Below are 26,511 nucleotides of genomic sequence, written 5' to 3'. Positions count from 1 at the left end.
AGGAGGGCCTTGAGCTGATCAGTATACAGGACCGTATATTTAAGCACTAAATATTTCATTTTAAAAAGTAGTCTAAAGGGTGCTCATTTTTCCAAGTAGCAGTGATAAGCAAAAACAAAAAACTAAAACAAAACCCCAGCAGGATCAACAACTTTGCTCTGAGAACTATAATGGCCCAATAATTACAATAATCCTAGAGGCCGTTTTCAGAAACACTGGAGACCAGCTCCTTTACACTGGCACTGGGTCACCAAGGAGGGGGGACAAACAGTACTGGGACGTCGCGGTCGATTGCAGACTGTGAAGGAACAACTATCCATTTTAGATCTTAACGCTTTCATCGGAAGACTTGGTTTCTTCTTTCTCAATATTATATTCTTCTCTCCGCACTGCCAGGAGACGGTGCATTTCCTAGTACCTTGACTCCCATCTGTTTAAAACATACTCTATTTATTTTTTCAATAACTAAAATTTATCCTTTTTATTTTCCCAAACTTATTATCTTTATTTTCCCAAACTGAGAACTTTTCATGTAATTCATGTTGAAAAGGAAAAACTCCTGATAGATCAAGATGGAAGACTTTTAAAAAAACTCTCAAATAAGATACATGGAGTTTTAAGAGGGCAACATATTTGTAAATTTGAATCGACATTTTGATTTTGAAAAAGAAAAGTCTTGTCCTTCTTATTCAAGATTAGTAAGGGACGAAGCAGCTAGCTGAAGAGTATTTGGGTTGTCACACGGCATATCAGAACCGTGTACGCCCAAATCACAGCAGACAAGTACACACTGTTCTTTGTATCAGCTCTAAATAAGCCATCTCTTCTCATCAGTGCTTTGTGGCGGTCAGTGTTCAAGAAAAATAACTGACATAAAGGGCAAATAAACAACCCGACAAGATCCAAAAGAATCTGTTTGAGATCATTTACTAAAGTCATCTCTCTCAAAACCACCTTTAACGTAAACTAATCTTGGGCACTGGAAAAAAAAAATAACAGGAAGAATAAATCACATTTAAACTACAAGTCTTTAGAATGTGTTAGGGAATTCTGAGATTATGGAGGAAAAGAAAAGTCCTGGCCTAGCCATAGTGACACACAGGTAACCCTGCTACCAGGGGTAGGAGTCTTGGGGAGCTGGAAGCTAGATAGGAAGCCTGGGTCCAGTTCCTGGGCCAATCTGAACACACTGAGCCCCGCTGCCTACACTAGCTAATTGGGACACTGGACCAGAAGGATCTCAACACGGCAAGACCCTGCCAAAAACACCTTGTTTTCTCTCTGTCCTCTCTCTCCACTCTGCTCTCCGTAAAGAGAAAAAGTATTAAAAATAGCCAAGAGAAAGATTAGACAGCAGCTAAAACACAAAGGCCAGGGGTGAGATCAGAATTAGAAACATATAATGTCTAGAGAACTGTCCATATAAGGCTGTCTTTGTATCAGTAACTAAACCGGGATACTCCACCAGGCAAAGCAAACAGCTGCCATCATCTCAGTGGCTCATTCCCCATCTCTCATTCCAAAACCTCTTAGCCTTGGAAAACAAACATGCCATGAATGTATGGCACATTCAATTATATTCAAAAGCTGGGCTTGACTTTCCTAGTCTCGAACCATAAACTGAATACTTTGGTCTTTCCTTTTTTATTTCCGGAGGGCACGTGTGCTCACTGGTGAAAGAGAAGGAACCCCACAATGGGATGTGGCCACGCTGCAATCCTTTTTCAAACTCCATTTCTCCTGTCTGTCAGGATTTGGGGCACACACGATATGTGCCCTGCATGTTTTTCAATCTGCTGGGGCCACGATTTGAACATGTCAGCCATGTGGAGTTCGGCTCCTTTAACCATTATAGGCTGACCCTGGTCTTTCTCTTTTACAAAAGAGGATAAAACACCTGCTGAGCAGTCACAATCACATCTAACACACTCTATCTACTTGTGTTCCCTGATCTCATGGATTTCCTGATTCCCCAGGGTAAGCTGCTCATATCTATCAGGTCCTCAGGGAGCTTCTTAAGCTGGTGCCAAGCACTGGGGGAATGAACAGGATCCTATCTGCTAGGAGTTCAGTGTACTCTCGAAGATAGATAACACAAACGATTATCATACAGGGGCAGTCCTATTAACAGAAGTGTGTACAAAAGTAAGGAATGCAATTCTCTTGGGGGACAAGATGGTTTTGTGATGAAAACGCTCAGAGAATAGGTGAAAGTTTTTTTTAAAGAGTGTAAGAGCCATCAGTACTGACAGAGGTTAAGAGGCAGGAAACAGAACAGCAAAACGAATGTGTCCAGAGTGCAAGCCCAGGCTGTGAGTGGACAGGAGGTAAAGGCCAGGCTGGAACAGTAGGTTGGTGCTACACAGCTGAGGACCACGTCCATCGTTCTGTGGTCAGTCCTAAGGCTTTGGATCTGGATACCGTGTGTCTGCCCTCTATGGCAGAAACTGAAATACTGGACGGTGGAAAAGCATGGAGAGCAACTGTGGACACCAGAGACAGGGTGGAAGGGGGTGGGAAATGGCAGAGGAGGAAAAACAAGAAGTAAAACATGTGAGAAACACACACACACACACACACACACATCTCCTGGAAGTTGTAAAACAAAATGCTGATGCCTGGTATCTTTAAGTACCAACTAATTGGTCTGAGATGGGGGCCTGGGCATCAGCATTTTAAAAAAACGTCCCATACTGGGCCCGCTGGGGGCATGGTTAAGGTGCTAGATCCCACTGGCTGACAGTGTGGTCTGAGTCCCAGACTTGGCGGCTTAAAAACACACTGGGCACATGTGCATACATGCCCCAAATCGCAAGAAGTGACTGGAGAAGGGATTACAGCATGGCTATCCCCTCAGGGGTGACTTCTCACTTTCCCTCTCCCTCCACCCCTTCAGTAAGTGCCTGTGCCCTACAGCAAAAGTCTGAACAACAAAATTTCCCATGTAATTCTAATATGTGGTCAGAGTTGAGAACCACCACTATGGGAAACAGGGTGTCCACAACTATATAATGCAGGATGGTGATTCGAAAACTTTTAAAACAAAAAATTAACAGGAAAACAAAAAAGTAACTGGATAACAGTATGACCACAGATTAAAGGCAAGGAACTAGGAGTATCAGGGTATAGGCTACTGAGCATAGGCAAGAGGCGAGTCTAAGTCAGTAGTTATTAACCTTTTACGGGTTGCTAACTCGTTTGTGAATATCAGTGACAAAGGCCAGAAAGCCTTTCCCAAGAAAATAATGCATATATGTCAAAAAAATCTCAGGAGACTAAAAACTTCATTGAGTAATAGTTTTGGCTTAAGAAACTCTAGAAGAAAAGCTGTGCTATTTGTGAATTTGCAACTGAAATCTATTTTGCCAAGGTTTTCTGAATGAACTGAATAAAGCTTGGTTGTCAAAAAAAAAGTTTGTTTTAAAAAGCAGAAGTAGGAAAGAGGAAGGACCGATGTTTGCGGTAGAATCAATAGCAATGATGACCTCTAATGAGGGGGAAGAAGAGGAATTAAGGGCGACACTTATCATCTCTAGCTTGAGAGCTGTAAATAACACACACATTCCAGACACCTAAGTGAAGCACTGAAAATGTACACTCTCGTTTCCTGTATATTTTGCTTTTTTTCCCAGTCTTGATTCCCTATCTCTCACCCTCTGCCATGCCCCACCCTCCTCCCACACTGTCTCTGGTATCTATGGTTGCTTTCTATGACTCCCCCCCCCATTTTATTGATTCGCTAAAGAACTTAACTAATCTAAATATTTTCAATAGCAAGCGCAGCTGATATATACATATCCATGAACTTTAGGCATAAACCTCGGGGAATAGAATGAACGTACTATACAGTAGCACCTAGCTGGGACTGTATCGCTTACTGCAATCATCAAATAGGTATTTTTAATGCATTTTTTTTTTATTTCAAGAAAAAGTTTTCATGTTTTTTTCCTCCTGAAACTTTTTTAAAAAATTAATTAATTTACATTCATCCCCTAAGCATAGTCACAGTATACAAAATGTGGTTTCCCATCCAGAATATACTGCATGGTGGCTTAATCATGCATGTTATTGTCAATAATTTTCCATTCCTAGTTTCATATATATATATATATGAAACACACACACATACACACATGTATATAAATATGTATACAAATACATATTTATCCCTATGGAATACGCTACAATGATGTACAGTGAATAAATGTAAATAAATTTAAGTAAGAAAGTACACGCTCACTGATTTATCCCAGCGCTAAGACAGGCTACTGCCACACATCTCCATCCTAGCTGAAGAAACTGATTAGAGAGGCCGATTGGCGTGTGCAAGGTCACCAGGAGATAAGCAATAGAGCGGGAATGTAATCCCAGACAGCCGTGACACTAGAGCTTAGGCTGCTGACCTCTTCCCAACTACCTCCAATGAATGGTACCCATTAATTAAACAACAGGAGTAGGTTTGGGGGAATATAAAATATTAGTATTATCCATGCTGCATTTAAGACAACACGAGGATACAGATGCCAGAATCTGTTAAATCAGGAACATATTAGCAAAGAGCCCAAGCGGAGGGAGGGGACGACATAGTAACAGCATTTGTAGGGTGTGCTCCATGCACTAGGCCACAACAAGCCTTCTCATGATGGTCAAAGTGTACTCATCCTGGCTCCTTTGTGAGCGAGAAACAGACATGGAGCTCAAGGTCACATGGACAGAGAGGTGGAGTCGCACTCGACCCCACAGCCCATTATCTTCTTACCCTTTCACCTCCTTGCCCTGGCTCTGCAGAGAGGAGTGGAGACCATGGGTCAAAAGTGGCAGAGCAGCCCTTGACCTCTTCTAAGGTCACTACTGTGAGGCTATTTTTTTTTTTTTTTTGGAGAGATTTTCACTGTAGGGCGCATGCACTCGCCAGACAGACAGAGAGAGACATAGAGACAGAAAGCGACAAATCACCCCCCAGGGGGGATGGTCACGCCGCAATCCCTTCTCCTCCATTCTCCTCTCGGGATCTTGGGCACGCATGCACACGAGCCTGGCGTGAGTTTTAAGCCACCGGGTCCGGGACGTGAACCGCGGTGGACTACGTGGGAGTTCAGCGACATAGCCATTACGCTAACTGCTGGTTCCCCTGTGAGGCTATTTTTAAAAAAGCTTTGCATAAAAGTTTTTTGACAATATTTACCCAATTCCATAATCTACAAGATTTTTTATATTGTAGCAATTATTTGGGAGGTAGTATGGGATAGCTTGGCCTCAACCAACTTAAAAGTTGTGGACACGCAGGGACTAGCAGATGGTATAATGGTTATGTCACTGGACTCCCATGTAGTTGACTGCAGTTTGAATCTCGGACCTGGTGGCTTAAAACTCACACCGGATATGTGTGTGTACGTGCCCAAGGCCCCGAGAGGAGAATGGAGCATGGGCATCCCTCCCTGGGGGTGATTTCTTGCATTCTGACTCTCTGTCTCTGTCTCTCCAGCCAGTGCACGTGTCCTATGGCAAAAATCTCTCTAAAAAAAAAAGCTGTGGATACATGTCCCCAGGTCAGCATGCAGAAGGGTGCAAACCTATGCAGAAGAAAGAGAGGTACACCCCTCCCTCTCACAGTGCTGCTACTCTCCAATCAGAAATACGGACATGGTGGGCCTGTGTTTTCTAAAGCCACAATGAGGACAGGAAGAGGTGAAATCTTTTAGCTTGAAAAAATTGTGGTTGGGACCAGCAGATGGCATAAAGCTTATGTCGCTAGACTCCAACATAGTCAACCAGAGTTCAAGTTCTGGACCCAGTGGCTTAAAATTTACACTGGGCATGTGTGTGTGTGTGCCCAAAATCCTGAGAGGAGAATGGAAGAGAAGGGGATTATGGCATGGTCATCCCTCTGGGAGGATGATTTCTTGCTGTCTCTCTGTCTCTCCAGCAAGCACACATGTTTTAAAGCAAAAATTTCTCTTAAAAAAAAAAAAAAGATTGTGGTTTAAGTAATAAAAATTTAATCTTAAAACTACATTATACTACAAGTCTAGACTAATTACTTCAGGATGAACAGCAGAATAATTTATGCACTGTAGTTTCAGATAAAAACCTTTCATATTTCCATTTTTTAGCACATTCAAACCTGTACTGACCACGTAGCTGGTGAGTCAAATCATTTCTTCCATAAAAGAACTTTTAAAGAGACTCCAACGTTCCCCTAGAATATCTTCTGTTTTAACATTAAAATACTTGAGAGAAGACATATAAAATTGTAATTAAGGGGCCAGCAAGTGGTATGGTGATTAAAGGCGCTGGACTCCCACATGGCCGACAATGGTTCGAGTCTTGGACCTGGTGGCTTGCTTTCTCACTTCTTCTCTCTGTCTCTCTGCCTCTCTCTGATCAAACTGGAAAATAATAATGATAATAATGAGTAAAGTAAAATAAAATAATTCTTTTAAAAAAATTGTAATTAAAAGATGACCCAGCCACTTGTGCAGCAGGGCAGTGCCTCGCAGCACCAGAAGCCACATAGAACATAGGTTTGGATCCCCATGTTGGCCTTAGGACACACGAGGAACGCAGGAGGATGCCCTGGATCCTGAGGGCTGAGTGGGGATCACTGCATGACGAGGTCCTGTTCAGGGTGGCCTTCTCTTCCTCTCTCCCTCTGTCCTATGCACTCACTCGTTATCATTAAAAGGAAAATAAAGTTGGAAAAGGCCTATTGTGCACCCTCACTCAGCAGGAGTTCTATCCACAGCTCCAATCCCAGTCACTTGTCCCTAGGGTGACTGGGAAGTCGTTATTTTCCAGGGCAGAGCATCCCATCGCTGGAGAGCTCTCACCACTACAAGATTCTATCTTAAATCAAGTCAAAATCCTTATCCTTTGCCGTGTCGTTTTCGTTCAGTCCAACATGTACAAGTGCTTATCTGTCCCAAAGCACACAAGTTCTACAGACCACTCTGTCCTACTCCCTAAACTGCCGAGTTGCTACCATGGTTCTTTATACCCTCTCCTTCAAACCCAACAGTCAAATTCCTATGTGACTTCATTTCTCAATCTGTCATGCTCCTTGTCTCCCTCCCTTGCCAATGTCTCACCTGAAGTAAGGTTCATAGATTTAAACACAATTAGTCAGTTGTGATCCAACTAGCCCACCAGACAGGGAAACGCTGAGTAATCTAGGCATGCACGAATGTAAGCTGAGGTTGTCCCGTTTTTAGCAGCCACGATAGAGATGGTTCATATAAGCCTGCGAAGAAATATACTCCAAGCTATTTTTCATCCCATGCATGTGAGACGATCTGCTACTCCTAAGCATTTCTCAACTCCTGCAGAAGGTTTGTCCTCAGTATATTTCATCTGATAATTTTAGAACATTATTGCAACCTATTTAGATTTTGAATCTAGAGTCTGCTGTCTAAACTGTGAACCAGCTCTCCTTGGTTTTCGCCATCTAGAAATTAGGTAAACTTAATTCAATCCAGGTTTTTATAGAAAAAGGACATTGTGATTAAAAATATACTTACTGATAGAAACTCAAAGTATTCTACAGGTCTGCTAGACTCAGTACTGCTCCTGATACATGTATGAATTAAAAAAAATTCTGGGGCAACAGTTGCTTTGGAAAATCTGATGCAAATCATAAAATGTACACTTATACACAATTTTACAGTCAACATCATATGGTTCATGGACCTCCACGAAGCCCATTCGTGGGCCTCCTATCAAGGATTGCTATCCTGGGGATCTTAGGGCCTGTGAAAAACATTCTGGTCCCGAGGCTTCACCAGCATCTATCCCTAGAAGCATCAATTCTCCTAGCTGATGCCCAACCAAACCCAGAAGGAGCCAGTTCACTGGAAGTCAACTGATGTTAATGCATTAATTCTCACCAACAGAACAGGTACTGGGAAACTAAGGAATCTGACAAAAACCAAGTGATGGATTATAAGACTTAATAAACAAAAGCACAAGTACCTAAGGTTATATGTACGAAGATAAGTGTTGGATTATTATTTATGTTGGCAAAACTAAAAAAAAAATTTTTTTTTAAAGGGAACATCCTGAATGTCCATTCACAGGGAAATGGTTGAATAACTATGCTACATAAAGCCACATCAAATGGCTATTCATGTTTTATTCATAATGCCTATCAAATTTTGCTCGTCATTTTCAAAACAAGAGTTAATTTATATTTATTCACCTGGAAGAATATCCATATTAAGGAAGAATGAGCCTATCTCAAAAATCCAAAAGCACTCAAACTTTACATTATGCTTAGTTTTATGAATATAGAAAAGGGCGAGGAAGAATTCACATGAGACTGTGAGTCCACATCACCTGTGTATGAGGGTATTTTTAATGCATACTTGTATACTTTCACTTGTTACAAGTAAATACTGCTTTCTTACAAAGTCAGCAGTTAAGCTGAAAGAAAACTAACCGTGGCCAACAGCAGGATCTGTGGAGCTCAGGTCTCTCACTCGCACACACTCCAAGCGCAACCCAGCCCCGCACATCTGAGAGGAAGCCCATTGTCCTGACTTTTCGAAGATTCTGAATCCCGTACTTGTTTGGGGTATTTGATAACCTCGCGGCCCTCTCCTGTCATACAAATTGTTAAAACTGTGTTTATAGTTTACCTGTGCCTACCGTTCATGAGTGTGAGGGAAATACTCAACTGAGCAGAAACATCTGTAAAGCTGTAGGACCCAATCGTCTACTACGTGCAGGCTGGCTGCGTGCAGGACGGACGCTCACGATGCCAGGGGAGATACACGGGCAGGAGCTGTTACTGCTGATTTAGCGCCCCTCAATCCTGGCTGGCCAGTCACATCATCTGGGAGATATTTTTCTTGTTTTAAACACCAATACCTGGGCACCACTTGTTGAGATTCTAACTGAATGAGCCGGGCACAAGTTACTGGTTCTACCCAGAAGATTCAACTGTGCATTCAGAGCTGGGGACCACTGCTTTTCATTAGGCTGTCTGGAAAGTCATGGCGTATTTTTCTACCAAGAATATGTCATGACTTTCTCAACAACCCTTCTCTCCCTCTCTCCCTCTCTCTCCCTCTCTCTCTCTCTCTTTCTCTCTCTCTCTCTCTTAATAACAGAGTGTTTGCTTCATCAGTTATTTTAAGGCTACTAGATATAATTTAGAAAGTCACAACCCTATTAACCAGGTACCATCTGTCCAGCATCCAGAATTTATATTGTCATGTTGCTATTTGAGACCTAACTTAAAAGTTACTTAGATTTCTGGCTATCACATTTAGGGGATCTTCACATGTCAAAAGAATAACTGTAGCCTCATTCCAATAAAGACTTACCATTTATTACCAGCCTGGGAGACAAATCATTTTATACAATGTCCTAGAACCCCAAACATTACACTGGACAGAAAAAGTGCCAACACTGCCCCGACAATGAGTCAAATGCCCTTGGACATGTGTCAGCTTTAATTAACTCCCTGATTCTGTCCTAATTCTGTATTTTACAAAATCAACACTGGCCACATTCAAACAACTGATAAAAAAAAATACTTCAAATATTTCCCCCACTCAAATTTAGTATCTGAAAACAGTATTCATCCAAGAAAAACATCTATAGAAAAGTGGGTTAATTAACAAAATGAAATAATATTTAGTACGGCACACAAAAAAAGTTTCTGTAAAGTGAACAGAAGCTGTGAATTATATCGAAAGATATTTTATCTTTTCCCTTTTTATAGTGTGTTCCTGAGAGAGAGAGAGAAATCGCCCCAGTAGTCTGTGGTCATGCCATAATCCCTCCACTTCTCCATCCTGTCAGGATTTTGGGACACACACATACAGGCACCCAGAATGTTTCTGAAGCCATGGGGGCAGGAAGTGAACTGTGGTCAGCCATGTGGGGTCCAGCTCCCAGAGCACAGTGCTTAACCACTGTGCTACAGGGCCAGCCTTACAGAATGGTATTTTCTAACAAAGCGCAGTGTATATTACTTCTAATGGCTAAGATCAATTACCAAATAATTGCCTTTATGTATCTACAAGTGCTGACTGCATTAGCACTTATTTTCAAAACAGCCTACAACAAACAGTCCATTAAACAATGTTATAACAAACAATCAAACATATACTCTTTAGCATTTATCCAAAACAAGTGAAAACTTAGATCCACCAAAAAACCTATACGTGAATGTCCACAGCAACTTTATTTGCAATAGTCAAGAACTGGAAGAGACCTGAATGTCCTTCAGTGGACAGCGGTCAGGCTGTGGCAAACCCACAGCACGGGGTCGTACTTAGTAATAAAAAGGAATAAACTACCAAGACACACAGCAGTGAGGATGGATCACCACATTACACTGAGGGAAAAAAAGCCCATCTCAAAGTCATGCATACTGTGATCCCATTTATGTAATAGATTTAAGGTGACCACACAGTGGCGATGGGGAAATGATTGGTGGGCACGTGGTCAGAGGAGTGGCTACAGAGGTGGAGCAGAAGGAAAGCCTTAGGGTGACAGATCAACTCTGTATCTTCATTGTGCTGGCGGTTACAAAAACCTACACGTGTGACCAAACCACAGAGAACCAGACACTCATGAATGAGTGTATGGAAAACTAGTGACCTCTGAATAAACTCTGTGGATTAGACTGGTGGCAATCTTCTGGTTTTGATCTTTATTATAGTTACCTCCGGAAGAAACTGAGCGAAGGATGCCTGGGGCCTTTCTGTATCACTTGTGCAACTTTCTGTTGATCTGTAATCAGTTTAAAACAAGTTTAAAAAAAGTTCTGGGAGGGCCAGCCCTACAGCCTAGTGGTTAAACAGGTTGGACGTTTGAGTACCCAAAGTCTCGACAGGCGAACTGGAAGAGAAGGCACTGTAGCATGGCATGGTCCACTGGGGGTGCTTCTCCCTGTGTCCGGCCAGCATACGTGACCTGTGGCAGTTAAAAAAAAATGAGGGGTCGGGGCCGGCAAATGGTCTGGTGGTTAAAGGCGCTGGACTCCCACATGGCCGACCACGGTTCAAGTCTCGGACCTGGTGACTTGCTTTCTCACTTCCTCTCTCTCTCTGATCAAACTGGAAAATAATAATGATGATAATAATAAATAAAGTTAAATAAAATAATTCTTTAAAAAAATGAGGGGGGTTGTAGGGAATACAAAGAGGGTTACTTAAGATACATAAATCATTGTTCTTAATCTAAGTGAAGGTATAAACATGTAAAGGGAAAAAAATACAGATGGCTAGAGAGAAAAGAATGGCTACAGTAACAGTTACACATTTATCGTGTCTGGTATTGAAAATCATCTCATTTAACTCGACAATCTGGAATTCATGGCCTCACTTTTCAGATGAGAAAAGTGAAGAACAGAGAAAATAAGAAACAGGATTAAGTAGATGGCAAGTGGCAAAATGTCAAAGTGAAAACAATTTCAAAGCAAAGAGGATTTTAAGAAAGAAGTATTACTGTATTAAGGTTTAAAAACTATCTTAAAATAGGTTGAGTAGGTAAAATGCTACCTACTCAACCTATTTAAAAAAAAAAAAAGAGTCAAATATTTTTTTTTTTTTAGGTTTTTGCCATAGGGCTTGTGACAGGGAAAGTGAGAAGTCCCCCAGAGAGGACTGACCACACCACAATCTCTTCTCCAATCTCCTCCTGGGATTTTTGGGCATGCCTGTCCATGCACCCAGTGTGATTTTCATGCTGTTGGGACCAAGATTTGAACCACTCAGTTGGCCATGTGGGAACCCAGCACCTTAACCACCATGCCATTCCTGGCCCCTAGAGTCAAATCTTAAATACACCCACATTTAACACTGTGTCTTCCAAGAACCTGAAAGCCATACTATATATTAACCTAGGATAACTGAATACACTTGAACCAGAGATGTAGTTGAAACTGCATTTTTAAATTAACCTTTCAACTCTTGCTCAAGAAAAACATTTACATTAATTTCTCCTCCTCAAAAGATGTTCATTTGGGGGACCAGCAGTTAGCGTAATGGCTATGTCACTGAACTCCCATGTAGCCAAACGTGGTTTGAGTCCCAGACCCGGTGGCTTAAACTTACGCCGGGCGCGGGTGCATGAGTGCCCAAGATCCCGAGAGAATGGAGGAGAAGGGATTGCGGTGTGGCCATGCCGCCTGGGGGGTGATTTCTCGCTTTATCTTTCTCTGTCTCTCTCTGTCTTTCTGGTAAGCACACATGCCCTATAGCAAAAACCTCTCAAAAAAAGATGTCCATTTGGGAACAGCAGATGACCTAACAGTTATGTTACTGGACTCCCACATGGCTGGGAGCAGTTCAAGTCTCAGACCCCGTGGCTTCAAAATCACACTGGGCACATATGTGTGCCCAAGGTCCTGGGTGGAGAATGGATTGCAGCGTGGCTATCCTCCCTGGAGGGTAATTTCTCACTTTCTCTCTCACTGTTTCTGTCTCTCTGGTGGGCCCACAGGTTCTAAGGCAAAAATCTCTCTCAAAAAAAAAAAAAAGATGTTCACTGAATGGAAATAAGTAGATAAATGCAAGCCAAAATTCAGGAATAAAATGAAGAAGGCACTCAAAGTGGGAGAAAAATATAGCTATGGTAAAGCCTATGCAAGAAAGAAAAATGAGGGCTAGCCACTTGGTGTGGTGGTTACGGCATCTGGATCCCACATGGTCGACTACGTGGCTGAGTCCCAGAACTGATGGCATGAAAAACATGGTGGACACGTGTGCATGCGTACCCAAAATCCCAAGAGGAAAATGAATGGCAGCATGGTCATCACCAACCCCCCAGGGGTGCTTTCTCACTGTCAGTCTCCACGCCCTACAGCAAATTTAAAAATATAAAAGAAAGAAAAACAAAAGTTAAAGGAAAGTCATCACCATTTTCAAAATCAAGGCAGAAATGTCTAAATTAGATTAGAATAAAACATGGGTCTGCACATAATGGACAATGTTGGCTGGAAAGATGAATAGTTATTTGCAATAAAATCGTTTCAAATAAAATTTAAAAGTTTTAAATGGAATTATACCTTTAAGATTGGTTTTAGTCTTGCTTAGAAAATATAAATGGAAAATTTCTGCCCTTCTTTATTACCCAATCTTCAATTTATAGCACTATATATTTTCTCTGTATGGCAAAAAACAAACAAACAAACAAAAATCCCCCCCAAAAAAACAAAAAAACAGGCAATTCTAAGTCAAATTTGATGCAGTAAATGGAGTGTTTAAAAAGAAATTTGTTATTCTGGTTATAAAGCCCCAGGCATGACTGTTTTTCTAGAAAGGAAAAGCCTCTCAATATTAATTCTGAAGATCAACTAAAATCCTAGGAAAAGACAGTAATTAAAACGTTGGAAGTATTAATCACCCTTTTAAGTGTAGACAAGAAATCTGCTTTGAGCTGTCTGAAGAAAGTAAAGCAATTGCTGCCTATTCTGTCCTCAGGTTCATCTCTGATATCAAAGGTAATCTTCCTTCAGTTTCTTCAAAGCAAATGCAAATACAACGATAGCATCAACATGTTAGTTTATAAAAAGCTTTGCAAAGTTTCACTTCAGGAAATATCACTCAAGGACCTGACTTGATATTCGAAAATCTCTCCACAGAAGATTGGAAGTGGAACCTAAATGACCACATTCCCATCCATGGCTTTAGTCAATATGGTAAAATCTGAAAGAAAAAAAAATTCTTGTTGGCATACATTCCTGGACTTTCCTCCTCACATAAAGTAAGTTGGGTGAAAAAAGCAAATATACTGTTAGGAAACATTTTTCATACGTCCTGTAGGAAACTACCTTTGAAGAGCTCATATAAAAGGTCATTTGTTTCTTCCAGGTAAGACCCCCAGACATTAGATTTTGATAAAAGCCGTCACCTGGGCCCTTCTGTCTGTCCGGTGGACAGAAACTCTCTCCAGTCTCTGGGGGTGTTACACCAACGAGCTGTATTTTCAGAAAAGCTGGATTCTAATCTATGGTGAATACAAATATTACAAGTTTTATAACTAAGTATCCTTAAATAAAAATGCTTTTAAAGTATGAAAACAGTTATTATAGTTATGCTTGGAAAAAAAATTTTTCTTTTGGAGTGTACTGAAATTGATAAAGGTGGGTGAGGGACATAGGATTATAATGCTTTGTCTTCTCTAGGACACAGCTGAAATTTTCCAACATCAAGTCTGTAGCCCAGGCACAAGTACGAGGGTAACACAGCTAGGCCTAGGCAGGAAAGGCCACACACCCCAGGACCTCCCTTACACCAGGCCTTCCTGTGCCCGTGCCCACGACCCAGTCCAGATGTCACTAGGGCAGATTGTGACGTGAATGTCTTGTTGGGGTGTCTGTATTTTTCTCTCCAAAATAAGTAAACTTAAAAAAAGTTGGGTTTTTAAGGATTATTTAACTTTGTATGTATGTATGTATGTATGTATGTATTTATTTATTTATTTTAATTTGACCAGAGAGGGACAGAATGAGAGTGAGTGAGAGAAAGTAAGAAAGCAAGCCACCAAGTCCGGGACTTGGACCATGGTCAGCCACGTGGGAGTCTAGCGCCCTTAACCACCATGCCACCAGCCGGCACTCACACTCCCCAACCCCCACCAAAAATAAATAAATAAATAAAAATTTTGAGGTCAGCTTATGACCTGGTGGTTAAGGAAGCTGGAACCCACAAGGCCAACTACAAAGTTTGGGTCCCAAACCTGGGAGCTTAAAAAACATCAGGCACGTGTGAATGCACACCCTGGGATACCGAATGGAGGCAGAGATGGAGGAGAAGGCATTGCCGTGTGATCATTCCCCCACGGAAGGTGCTTTCTCTCTTCCTCTTTCTGTCTCCGACGACATATGTGTCCCCTGGCAAAATTTTTTTAAACTTTCTCTCTTCCTCTTTCTGTCTCCGACGACATATGTGTCCCCTGGCAAAATTTTTTTAAAAAGTTTTGTGTGTCTTTGCACAGGACACAAAATATGCCCACATAACAAGGAATCCTGAGATGTAGGCAGAAGTCCTTCTGCTACTGCCTGACACCAGGCGAATCATCTCCCTAATGACCACAGTTTCCTTTCTAGGGCTAGAATGCAGTTATTTCTAAAGTCACTTCCAGGTCTAAAGTTTTTACTCTGAGAAGGCTGCTCTCTTTTTTTCTGAACTGAATTTAAATTTGCTTTCTGTTCATTGTCCATAGTTGCTGCTTCTACACTGAGATGGCACAGGGGTCTCAGGACGACCTTTGCTCACACAGCTCTTCAAGGACACTGGCGCCCTCCCCCACAGGTGTCTCAGGATGACCTATGCTCTCACAGCTCCTCAAGGACAGTGACGACCTATGTTCACACAGCTCCTCAAGGACACTGACGACCTATGCCCTCACAGCTCCTCAAGGACAGTGACGACCTATGCCCTCACAGCTCCTCAAGGACAGTGACGACCTATGCCCTCACAGCTCCTCAAGGACACTGACGACCTATGCCCTCACAGCTCCTCAAGGACAATGACGACCTATGCCCTCACAGCTCCTCACGGAAAGCTGGTGATTATGCCCTCACAGCTCCTCAAGGACAGTGACGACCTATGCCCTCACAGCTCCTCAAGGACACTGACGACCTATGCCCTCACAGCTCCTCAAGGACACTGACGACCTATGCCCTCACAGCTCCTCAAGGACACTGACGACCTATGCCCTCACAGCTCCTCAAGGACACTGACGACCTCACACCACCTCAAGGACAGTGACGACCTATGCCCTCACAGCTCCTCAAGGACACTGACGACCTATGCCCTCACAGCTCCTCAAGGACACTGACGACCTATGCCCTCACAGCTCCTCAAGGACACTGGCGCCCTACCCCATTAGCCCCGAACCCAGGATGCTGGTGATAAACACGTCTCCCTTTTCCACAGGTAAGGTGAAATAGCTCACTCCTCAAAAATGTGCTTATGATATCTATTTTTATTTAATAAAATTATTTAATTTTATTATGATGATTTAATTTGCTATTGGTCACGTGCACTCGACAGAGAGAGCAAGAGAGAAAGGAAGTGAGAAAACAAGCCACCAGGTCTAGGGCTTGAACTGTGGTCACCCGTGTGGAAGTCCAGTGCTTCAACACCCACACTACCCTCTGGTCTGGGATATCTTTAAGAGCCATGTATCACATATTGATTTTTTTTTTTTTTGGAGAGGTTTTTTGCTATAGGGCGCGTGCACTCGCCAGACAGACAGAGAGAGAGAGACATAGAGACAGAAAGCGAGAAATCAACCCCCAGGGGGGATGGTCCCGCCGCACTCCCTTCTCCTCCATTCTCCTCTCGGGATCTTGGGCACGCACGCACACGCGCCTGGCGTGAGTTTCAAGCCACTGGGTTTGGGACGCGAACCACGGTCGACTACGTGGGAGTCCAGCAACATAGCCATTACGCTAACCGCTGGTTCCCTCACATAAAAGTTTTTAAGAGAGATTTTTGCTATAGGGCACGTGTGTTCACAGGAGACACAGAGTGAGAGAGAGAGAGAAAGTGAGAATTCACCCTCAAAGGGGGATGGTAACGCGACAATCCCTTCTCCATTTTCCTCTCAAGGTTTTGAGTGTGCACACATGCACCTGGTGTGAGTTTCAAGCCCCCAGGTGGGACTCAGACCATGTGGGAGTCCAGTGCCTTAACGACCATACCACCTGCTGGACCTCCCCAGAGTTTGTAATACAGCAATTTTCCTGAACACATTATCAGACAAAATTTTTACGAATGTCTTCTAAAGATTGCTTATCAAGTATTGTTTATAACAGTGAAAAAAAATCTTGGTACCTAAATTAACATCAATAAGAAATTATCTAAATATACTGTGGTATCGGACAAGGAGACATGATGCCGTTGAACAATACCGATTCCATGATGATGGGGTATGGCAAATGGACACAGGAGCCGACCCAGAAAGCCTCGATGGCCACAGCCAACTGAGCAGTACGTGAAGCAGTACTGGACGGTAAGCTACAGTCCCACTTCCATCAGTCTGTACTGACCCCAACCGCTGGATACATGGGACAGACAGACACATCTCCGGCACAGATCACCTCCAGCTACTTTATGTAGAAACTCTGCTCTCGAGGAAGTGGAGCGTAACTCCCCATCCCTACATGTGGACTGTGTTCCTTACTAAGAACACAGCAGAGAAAGGAGACAAGAGAGTAACTCTGCAGTGGAGAACCCGACCAGCACCACCCCAACAAGGTGATTGAGGCTGACATCAACAGTGGCAAGTCATGCCAACAGCATGGGCTGCAATGGCATTCCACCTCTGTGGTCTCCCACCCCAAAACTCCTTACCCCAGTCTCACTGAGAAAACTGCAGAGAAATCCTAACTGAGGAACGCTCTGTGAAGTATCTGACTAGTACACCTCAGAACTGTCAAGGTCATTAAAAAAAGAAGAAAAGTGTGAGAACTGTCACAGCCAAGAGCTTAAGGAGACACGATGACTAAAGGCAGTGTGCTGGAACTTCTGGAGGGGCCTTTGGGAGAGGACCACACCTGCCAATGCTAGAGTCCCAGAACACAAGCTCACACTCAGCACACCCACAAGAATTCTTAGTTAGCTGCCAAACTGTGGCTCAGAGGCCTAGCTGCTCATGGGTGGTGAGCATTACTGCACCATTATCGGACCATTGGCTAGCCCTTAGCTCCAAGACAGCCAACCACCACCACCACCACAATTAGAGAAGGCTCAGGCAGAAAGAGTATTCAGTGCGACCATCCTGTTTACAGGGATTTTTGTAATACCTTAACACCACAGTAAGTGATGTGTAAAGTTATTATATTTTAAGAACTGCACTCATATCAGTGTTCCAGTAGTTTATATACACTATTTTTAAAAAATTAAATCACAGGGTAGTATCATATTCATAGTGCATACAAAGGGACTTCAAAAAGTTCATGAAGGGACCAGCGGATGGCATAATGCTTACGTCACTGGACTCCCATGTAGTTGACCATAGCTCGGGTTCCAGACCTGGCAGCTTAAAAACTCACGCTGGGTGTATGTGCGTGCGTGCCCAAAATCCCAAGAGGAGAATGGAGGAGAAGGGACTGTGGTGTGGCCATCTCCTCATCTCTCTCTCTCTGTCTCTCTGGCGAGTACACACATCCTATAGCAAAAATCTCTCTTAAAAAAAAAAAAAAGATAGTTTTGCCCAAAACTTTCTCTCCGCCACAATGCAACTACAGAGTAAGAGGGGCAAGACCACATAAACCACGTGCTTTCCCACGCAAGAACCAAATAGGGTTACTGTTAATAGCATTTTGAGAATGTTATGTAACTCGAGTTGCATTCAAGGAGACATCAAGTCTCCAAAAATAAAATCAATAGTTACAAGATTAAGTCTCTGTCTTGTTAAACATTAAAGGTCTTGGAACTTAAAGGGAAATGTAAAAATGCAAATAATCTAATACTAAAACTAGTTAACAGAATTACTGATCATTTTTTTTTCCTTTTAAGGAAACTATTACCTAATAAATGTTAACTTCTTTCTTTCCATTTTTAGAAATTAACTGAGTCCTTTTCTAGTCCTTATCTTTCTCTTCTCACTCTGTCCCTACATTCTTTCCCCCAAAATTTGCTTTGGATGTTCTTTAATCTTTTGAGACAAGTGAGTGATAAATACCATAAACTCTCGAATGAAGAGTCAAAATGACATCATTATAGACACTCTTGGCTCTCTGTAAAGTAATATTAGTCTTTTAGAATACCAATCTAATTCCTAGAAGCAGAAAACACAGGAAACACAATGTTCCAAGAAAAATTAATAATAATTGATTCATCCTGCCTACCCAGGAAACACACTGACAGGAGCTGTGTTCTATGCAAACTGACAACAAATCCATCTAGTGATCCCAATCATCCGGGGGAAGAACGGAAAGAAAGCCAACGGAATACACGCACAACTAAAAAGCATGGGAAGAAAACAATGTGCACGTGGGGATGAGGAGAACTCAGGACTGGAGTATAAATCTCTTTAGTCTATACCAGTACCGGACAGAGCAGGGAGCCACGCGGACAGACTGGCAGAGGTGGAGGGAGAGAGAGGAGCACCACTGACGGGGACTGGGTGGAAGGGGAGTGGAGGAGACGGGAAGGGAAGAAGGCAGGAGCTACAGACCTGAGTTAGTGGAGATGGCGGCAAAGAACGGAGGTGGCGGGCTAGGAAGGAGGTGCACCCAGGCCGAGAGAGGGTACAAAGGCCAGGCAGCAGTCTAATATCTGGGAGGTTCACCAGGCAGAGGCGGGGAGTCAGCCAACACAGAGAAATCACGCCAGCAATTCGGACAAGTGGGAAAAAACGAGAGAGTGGGACCTCGTGGCCAGCAGACGAAGGAGAAGCAGGACAAAAGGAATGAAGTAAGACAGGTCTACTGGGGAAGGAGATTTTTAAAAAATCAAATTAAATTTTAAACTGGTCCTTTTGCTTGTATTTCTCCTTGTTGGATACAACTTGATTCATACGAGCAAAAACTTTCCTTGATTTACAGAATAGAAAATCATTGATGAGGAAACTGACTTGGTTGTAACAAGAACTGAGAACAAAATTTACTCATGCAGAGTTCTCTGAACTTGAATGGACAACTAACTTACTAAAAACATGTACCTACGCAATAATGTCTCCATGACCCACTGTTTCACCTGTGAATTACAAGCTTTCCCCCTCCTTGTGCTTACCAGCATCTAGAGAAAGTCCTGTTTCTTACTCTTCTCCTAACAGTAAACAATACGGGTTAAGAAGGTAACAACTGGGGCAGATCATGGTGTGATGGTTAAGGGGCTGGATCATACATGGCCAACTCTGTGGTTTGAGACCTGGACCTGGTAGCCTGAGAAACACACTGCGTGTTTGTGTGCGTGTGTATGCGTGCATGCCCAAAATCCCTGAAGGAAGAAGAAATGGAGAAGGGACTGTGGCGTGATCATGCAGCACAAGGGATGCTTACTCACTTTCTCTCTCCCCACAGCCCCACGAGTGCACACGCCCTCTGTGTTCTTGAGGCTAATGTTTACATCAAAACTGCTGAAAGGAAGTCTGATGGAAGTGTAAAACAGCCTTTGCAAATATTCTATGAATTTCTACTACCCACATTACCCCGTTTCCCAGATAACTGGAAACCGAACACAGAGGTGACCACTCATCTCCACCTGGAACCTGAGGGCAACAATGACACTGAATAAGAACATGAAGACAGCAATGAACAATGCTAAAAAAAAGTTGCAAATTATTCTATTCTTGACCCTAGAAAATAACCTAGGATAAAAGAGCGATTGTACCAAAATTCTATTTATGAAGATATAATTCTTACATTTAAACTGAGAAGTATGGCGATCATTCAGTGCCAAAAAGCTGTTCAAGAACAATGTAGGCATGAACAGAGGCTGGGAGGAGATAAAGGAAGATGAAACCGAAGTCACAATGAATAGCAACAAGCAGCAGCACATCATGATGAAGAAGCCATGCGTCAACACACCACGCCCGTCGGTGACTCAGTGGACTGCGGCTTCTGGGCCAACAGCCCAGGGAACAGAGCCTGTCCCTCCTCCTGGGCTGCTAGCTACCACCTCTCTACCCACACCGACCCAGCTACTGCAGTTGAGCAAAGTCACTGCAATGCTATATACAGAAGTGGGCGGGTTAGCAGATGTGACAGGAAAAACATGGGAAGACATGTGCTGGGGTCCGGAGCTCATATTGTCAGGACTATCTTCTTTCAGCCGTTCAAAAACTCTAAATGGTATTGGAGCTGCTTCCTGAAATGTGCTTTTTCTCCAGTTTTTTCCATTCTTCATGATTATGTGAATGAGTCATCGGCCATGCAGTCCACTCACTGGCACCTGATGCGTCAGTATTCACTTCTGGGAATGGCTGCTGCCCCACAGGCTGTAGGAGACTTCTGGAAGGAATGCACCTGCTGTCTCGGGCCTCTGTGGAGGGCATGCTGAAACCAGGTTTCTCTCTCATACTCAACGATGACGTGGAAGCCAACTGGGCTGTTTCCAAGACGCCTTAAAAGAAGTTAAAGTCAGCCACATTAGAAAAGAACTCCAATAATGCAGATTCCCACACAGTATTATAATTTACCTAAGACTGAAAATTATGTAATTCACATAAGAAACCTTAATGCTTTATTTGAGTTTTAAATATACAGTATTTTCCAAAAGGAGGAAATATCACAGTGTATGCAATAAAAATATTACGAAACATTGCAAGAGAATGGGTAGTTTCTGAAATTAATAAAGCACACCAGCTAAAACTGTATAAGAACCCTGGTGACAGACGTTACAGCCTCTACCGTGGCCAGGACAGAAGACAGGCCTTGAGAAAGCACTGTTTTCTGCAAGCAGTTTACTTGGACATGGCCAGATCAAGCAGGGTTTGTTTTCAGTTGTGAAATGAGCTACTGAATTGATGACCTACAAAGTTTCTTCTAGCCATAAAATTCTCAAGTTATTTATCGTTGGTGATGAGATCTGGACTCCACGGAACCAGCCCTAGGCAAGTAGCTTGGCTTTGGCCTGGTTTTCTCATCTGTGAAACGCTGGCTGGCTCCTCGTACTGGGAAGTGGCAGAGACGCAGGCTCTGCCCAGACTCAGTGAATCTCAACCCCAGGGCCAAGGAAGACATCTGGCAGTTTTAGGGTAGACCCTGGCTCATTCTGAGGCATGCCCCTGGTCAAAGAACTCAGCCTTACAACGCTAACATTCATAGAATGGAGTAGGAGAGACTTTGTTAAATTACTCTAGCCTGATAGGCTGAGAGGTTTTCCTCTCACTCTCCCTGCCCTGATAGTCAGAGACGAGATCGTCATTACAACTAACACTAAGATTACAGGATAAAAGCACTCCAATATAGATCATTTTAACTCAGGTTTTCCACATTAGTTCTTGGATATTTAAAAAGAACACAAGCTATAGGACAATATCCATAATTATGCATTATGTCTATGTGGCCATCTCCAAATACTTGTCACAATGAGAATGGTAGATGTCATTTCTTCACTGGCTCCAATTACGAAGCTACCCCCAAGACCAATGACATGCCATCGTGCCCAGAGGGAAGGACCTGTGACATGGAATACTGTACCTGCCAAGGGCGCATCCTTCCTGGCAGCTAACCAGGCACATGGCCTGGGCTCCACTCCAGGCCACTTCCTCCTGTCTGCTTCCTGGACAGCAGGTGCAGGGTGTGCGTGCTCCCCACCTGTGGGGCCGTGCGCAGTCGCTCTGCGGAGGCCGGGTGCCCAGGACGATGCTGTTGGCTCCCGACAAAAGGGAAACAGAATGGGGCTTTCAGAGGTACCACTTTTCTTCCTCCCGTTGGATGTTGCTGGTAGGACCTCATCTAATTACACACGTCTTCAGGTGAACTGTATTCCAGGTCTGTCACCAAATCAATGGGACGATTTTACACAATTTTTTTCTATCAAGAAAAATAATGACTTGGTTTGAAGAGGCCTCCTAACCTTGACAGCATTCTCTAGTGCTCAATGCAAACTTAAGAGGTTGATCAAGATTCCATACACGGACAAAGCAGGTAGACAGAGGTGCAAAGGAAAATCGCAGTGACAGCACGTTATGGTAAATGACCACCACTAGGGTTTTAGACCTGGGTAAGTGTTTCTTTAAAAAGGCAGGCAGCAAGGTATCAAGGATCATTCACTTTTGTTTTATTTGGCATAAGTTTGTTGACAGTAGATGAGTAACTTAAACAATCACTGTCCCAAGTCCTAGTGAATCAGTGCCCCAGAACTCAACCACCACAAAGATTTCTAATCATCTGGTTTTGCGATTCGAAATTTGATCCCGTTCCTGGTCCTTAGTTGTTCCGACATACTGTGTCCCGTGGTAATTTTATTATCCACCTCTTCTGTCTAGAAAACCCAGCATTACTTCTGAAGCACAGAGCCACTGTAGTCTTTTACACTACTTTGAAATTTTAAAAAGAGCATCTTTAATAGCTGCCAAAGTAGTGTAAACTTTCCAATCTCCCTTCAAAGAATAAAGTAAAACCTCCAGAAAAATCACACTGACTTATGCCACACCAGCATTATTTGTGTCACGATCTTGGGCAAGAAACCTCATCACTTCGCAGTGCCCTCATCCTCTCATCTGAAATACGGGATAACTGTTACCTACTTCAAGGACTGGTGTGCGATTCAGACAAAGTAACACGTAAAACGGCCTGGGACACGGTACGGCCGTTTTACACACACGTACATGTTAGCTATGACTATTATTTTGCTTTACTTAGCTCCAAATTGTTTTATATGTGTGCACAGACTTGCCCAACCAAACATTATCTCCTATTCTGAATATCTTTGACGTTTCCTTCCAATAGCTAATATTTACTCAATTGGTAAACAGAAACCCACCTCATGTATATATCATCCTGGATGATCAAGGCAGTTACCGAATATAACACTGTATAAATATTTCCTGGCCGCTATATTCTGAATGGGAAACAAAACACATAATATGTATGTAACAATATAAAACCATAAAAGAGTAAATGCTAAAGAGAAAGAGAGTGGGTGAACTGTCACCATTCAGAGCGGTCACTGTGGGCTGCGGACTCTGTGGGGTACACAAGGCTGGGGTGACCCTACATCTAAAGGCAAGCGAGGTCTTCACTGGGGGAAAGAGGGAGGAGATTCCAACGTATCACTGTTCGTGCCACGGATAAGATTGAGCCCCTTCCCCGAGCCAGGCTCGGTCCCAGGCCCTGGGGAACCGAGGAAGGCAGGAATGAGATGGAAAACGCCCACATGCGAGGGCCAAGTTCTGAGTGAGGAACGAGGGGCCTGTTGTCCCCTCCCGGGAACACAGCATCGCTTGCACATGGCACAAGGACAGCCAGTGCTGCTGTGGCTGCCACTCTGGCCTTCGCAGTGCCCGATGTACAGAGACGGCGGTCACACAAAACTACTGAACGCTGTATCTGCTCCATTGTGTACCAAGTACATTAAGGGGATCACCCCCCCTCTTTTTTTAAATGCACAAATAACATATAAGACACTCCCAAAGACATGCAGTCAGTATTACTAGACTAGTTTGTGGAACAGAGGCCCGTGGAGGCCCAGATACCAAGTTCTGCCTACACGGAAGTCTCGCGATGCTTTGTTCAGACGTCGGAGCAGCCCACCTCCCCTTCCTCACTTCACCTGCCATGCAACTGCCCACGTCAGAGCTGGGAGGTGCCTGCGGATGCACGTGGCGGCAGGAGTCCGTGCCGGTGAGAGGACGTATTAACTCCAAAATAGAACATCCCATCTTTCTCTTCGTAGGGCCTTCCGTGATGACGCCTCTCTGCTTGTCCCCTCCAAAAGAGGATGCCTTTAGTAGAGGAACCCTCTCTTAAAAACTGACGGGCAAAGCATTCGCCATCTATTCCTCTTCCCAAGGATGGACCATAGAACCTTCTGCTAGGAAAGTTCCAATGTGCTTTAATCACAAATAAGACACACCTCCAAGCACTTTCCTCATGCTCTCTGGCCCCTTCAATCTCTTCTATTCTCACGAAATGGAAACTATCAGACGCCACCATCATTCTAAGGATCGACGTGGTTTTTAAGAAATTATTTATTTGCTATTATTTTTTAATTTGCTAAAGGACACTCACACCAGAGAAAAAGTGAGAAAGCGAGCTGCCAGTTCTGGGACCCGAACCACAGTTGGCCATGTGGGAGTCTAGTGCCTTAGCCACCCACACCATCTGCTGGCCCTAGAATCACTGTTAATTGCAACTGTTATGCCTATGGAAATCATTAAAGTTTACCTTTGGAAACATAGTAAAAATAACTTAAGGAAGGCAAAGTTACTTAATTAAATCCAATAGCAACTTAATTTCTTAATGCACAAGGTACTACTCAAAAGGGAACATCTGTTTAAGATATTTAAAAGTAAACTGAAAGCTTGGGCAACAAATCTTCAGACTCCCTACAGTGTAGTTAATCCAACATTCTTAACATTCATATGCCCAGTGAAATTGTGCTAGACCTAACAATGTCACAGTCAGCCCACTGTTTTTACTTTCTTTAGGTAACTATTGGGAAATTATTTTCATCTTTCATTAAGACATTTGTTTACCCTTAATTAGGGAAGTCACTTAGAAATCACATATTGGAGCAGGGGGCTGCTTCAGAAGGAAAGCCATTAACGCTTTCCTGACATTTACCTTTTCCAATGTCCTAGCATAGCCGGTTGGGTGACAATGTTATTCACCATGGAGTGGGCTAATTAAGAGATACAGGGCTTCGGAAACTACTGAATACCCAAATAAAGGGACTAATTGCAGGTCTATGAATTTTTAAAACCACCTTCCAACTTGAAAAACGTTCATTTACTCTGTGAGTCACTATACACCGCCGACACCCTTATTTTACAAAAACAGCAACAGTACTTAATGCACATATCCCACCTTTGGATGCAGTCAGATCAAACTCGTACATCCACATATTTTTGAGCAATCTGCACTTATGCAAAACAGTTATCCCTGAAGATTCAATGACCTGAAGCTTATGGACCGCTTGACACAGGCCTAACAATGAGTACTCCACACTGCCTATTGTTATTGTTACCAATTTTCCTACTTTAGAGGTCAAAATCACATAGCTTATAAAATTATGGGTCACACAGTAGCTTAAAGAAGGGCGGGGATACACTCTGACACTTCCTTCTGTGCAAACCTCATACCCTGAACTTACAACAACCCAGACGGTACAGCCTGCTGCATGCCCAGGTAAAGGTGTACTTTTAGGTCTATCATAGTCTCCTGGAATCACCGTCCCGCCCGTGTGGAACAAGATGTCACTATGTGGCACATGACTGTATATGATTATGTGTGTATAACATGTGCACTAATACCTAAATAATAGAGCTGGTATGTTATTGTACCCAGTAATGCTCATCACCCAGGCAAAGGCGAATTTAACACTAACAGGTGCTCCACAAAGGAGAGAAAAAGTTCTAAGAGGCATCCTGTTCAATGTTAGTTCTTATCTCTGCGTATCAATATAATATAACCTCCCCCTGGTCTACCACCAATGCTATGTAGCAATCAGCTGATCCCAGAGCACTTGCTCAAAATGAATCCTTAAGCCCTCCAACAGGACAACTGTGACCATTAATTTGCAAGGCTGCACGCGCCTGAAATCTAATCCCTTCAATACTGACGCTGAAATCCTACATAAATTCATTCCCTGGTTCATGCTGAAAAACACATTTTCCAATCACTAAGCCAAAAATTTTTGAAATACCCCAAAGTCACTTAACTGACAATGCTATACCATCCTGGCCACCTCGTTTTTAAAACCTTTCCACAGTCTCAGCCATCATCATGCTTTTAGCGGAAAGAGCGCGGAGAGCCTGCGCTTCCTTAGGCGACCCCGACAACATTCAAGGTAACCCTGAGCCCTCGCCGCAGGACCAGCGAGCCCTCGTGCGTCCCAGCCGGCTGCCGACTCGTGCGCGGGCGCGCCGCCCCTC

The 26,511-nt window shown here is 43.2% G+C and overlaps 1 protein-coding gene across 6 annotated transcripts in view; it reads right to left on the bottom strand.

Moving 5' to 3' along the window:
- Positions 1-26,511, bottom strand: part of SLC20A2 (solute carrier family 20 member 2) — a 101,735-nt gene that overhangs the window by 73,894 nt on the left and 1,330 nt on the right. The window contains exons 1-5 of one of the 6 annotated variants that reach the window (XM_014592781.2): positions 25,445-26,495; positions 24,189-24,360; positions 23,400-23,477; positions 22,112-22,447; positions 20,333-21,032 (exon numbers count right to left, since the gene is read on the bottom strand). The exons of 1 other annotated variant lie outside the window; for it this stretch is intronic. The gene's annotated coding sequence lies outside the window, so the exon portion shown is untranslated. 4 more of the 6 variants (XM_027765413.1, XM_027765411.1, XM_027765415.1 and 1 more) reach the window with 4 other exon arrangements.

This window comes from Tupaia chinensis, unplaced genomic scaffold (assembly GCF_000334495.1).
Source record: "Tupaia chinensis unplaced genomic scaffold, TupChi_1.0 Scaffold000061_1, whole genome shotgun sequence".
In the NCBI taxonomy this organism is placed as follows: Eukaryota; Metazoa; Chordata; class Mammalia; order Scandentia; family Tupaiidae; genus Tupaia; species Tupaia belangeri.
Note: the sequence above shows the minus strand (reverse complement) of the source record. Positions and strands in the feature narration are given on the sequence as shown.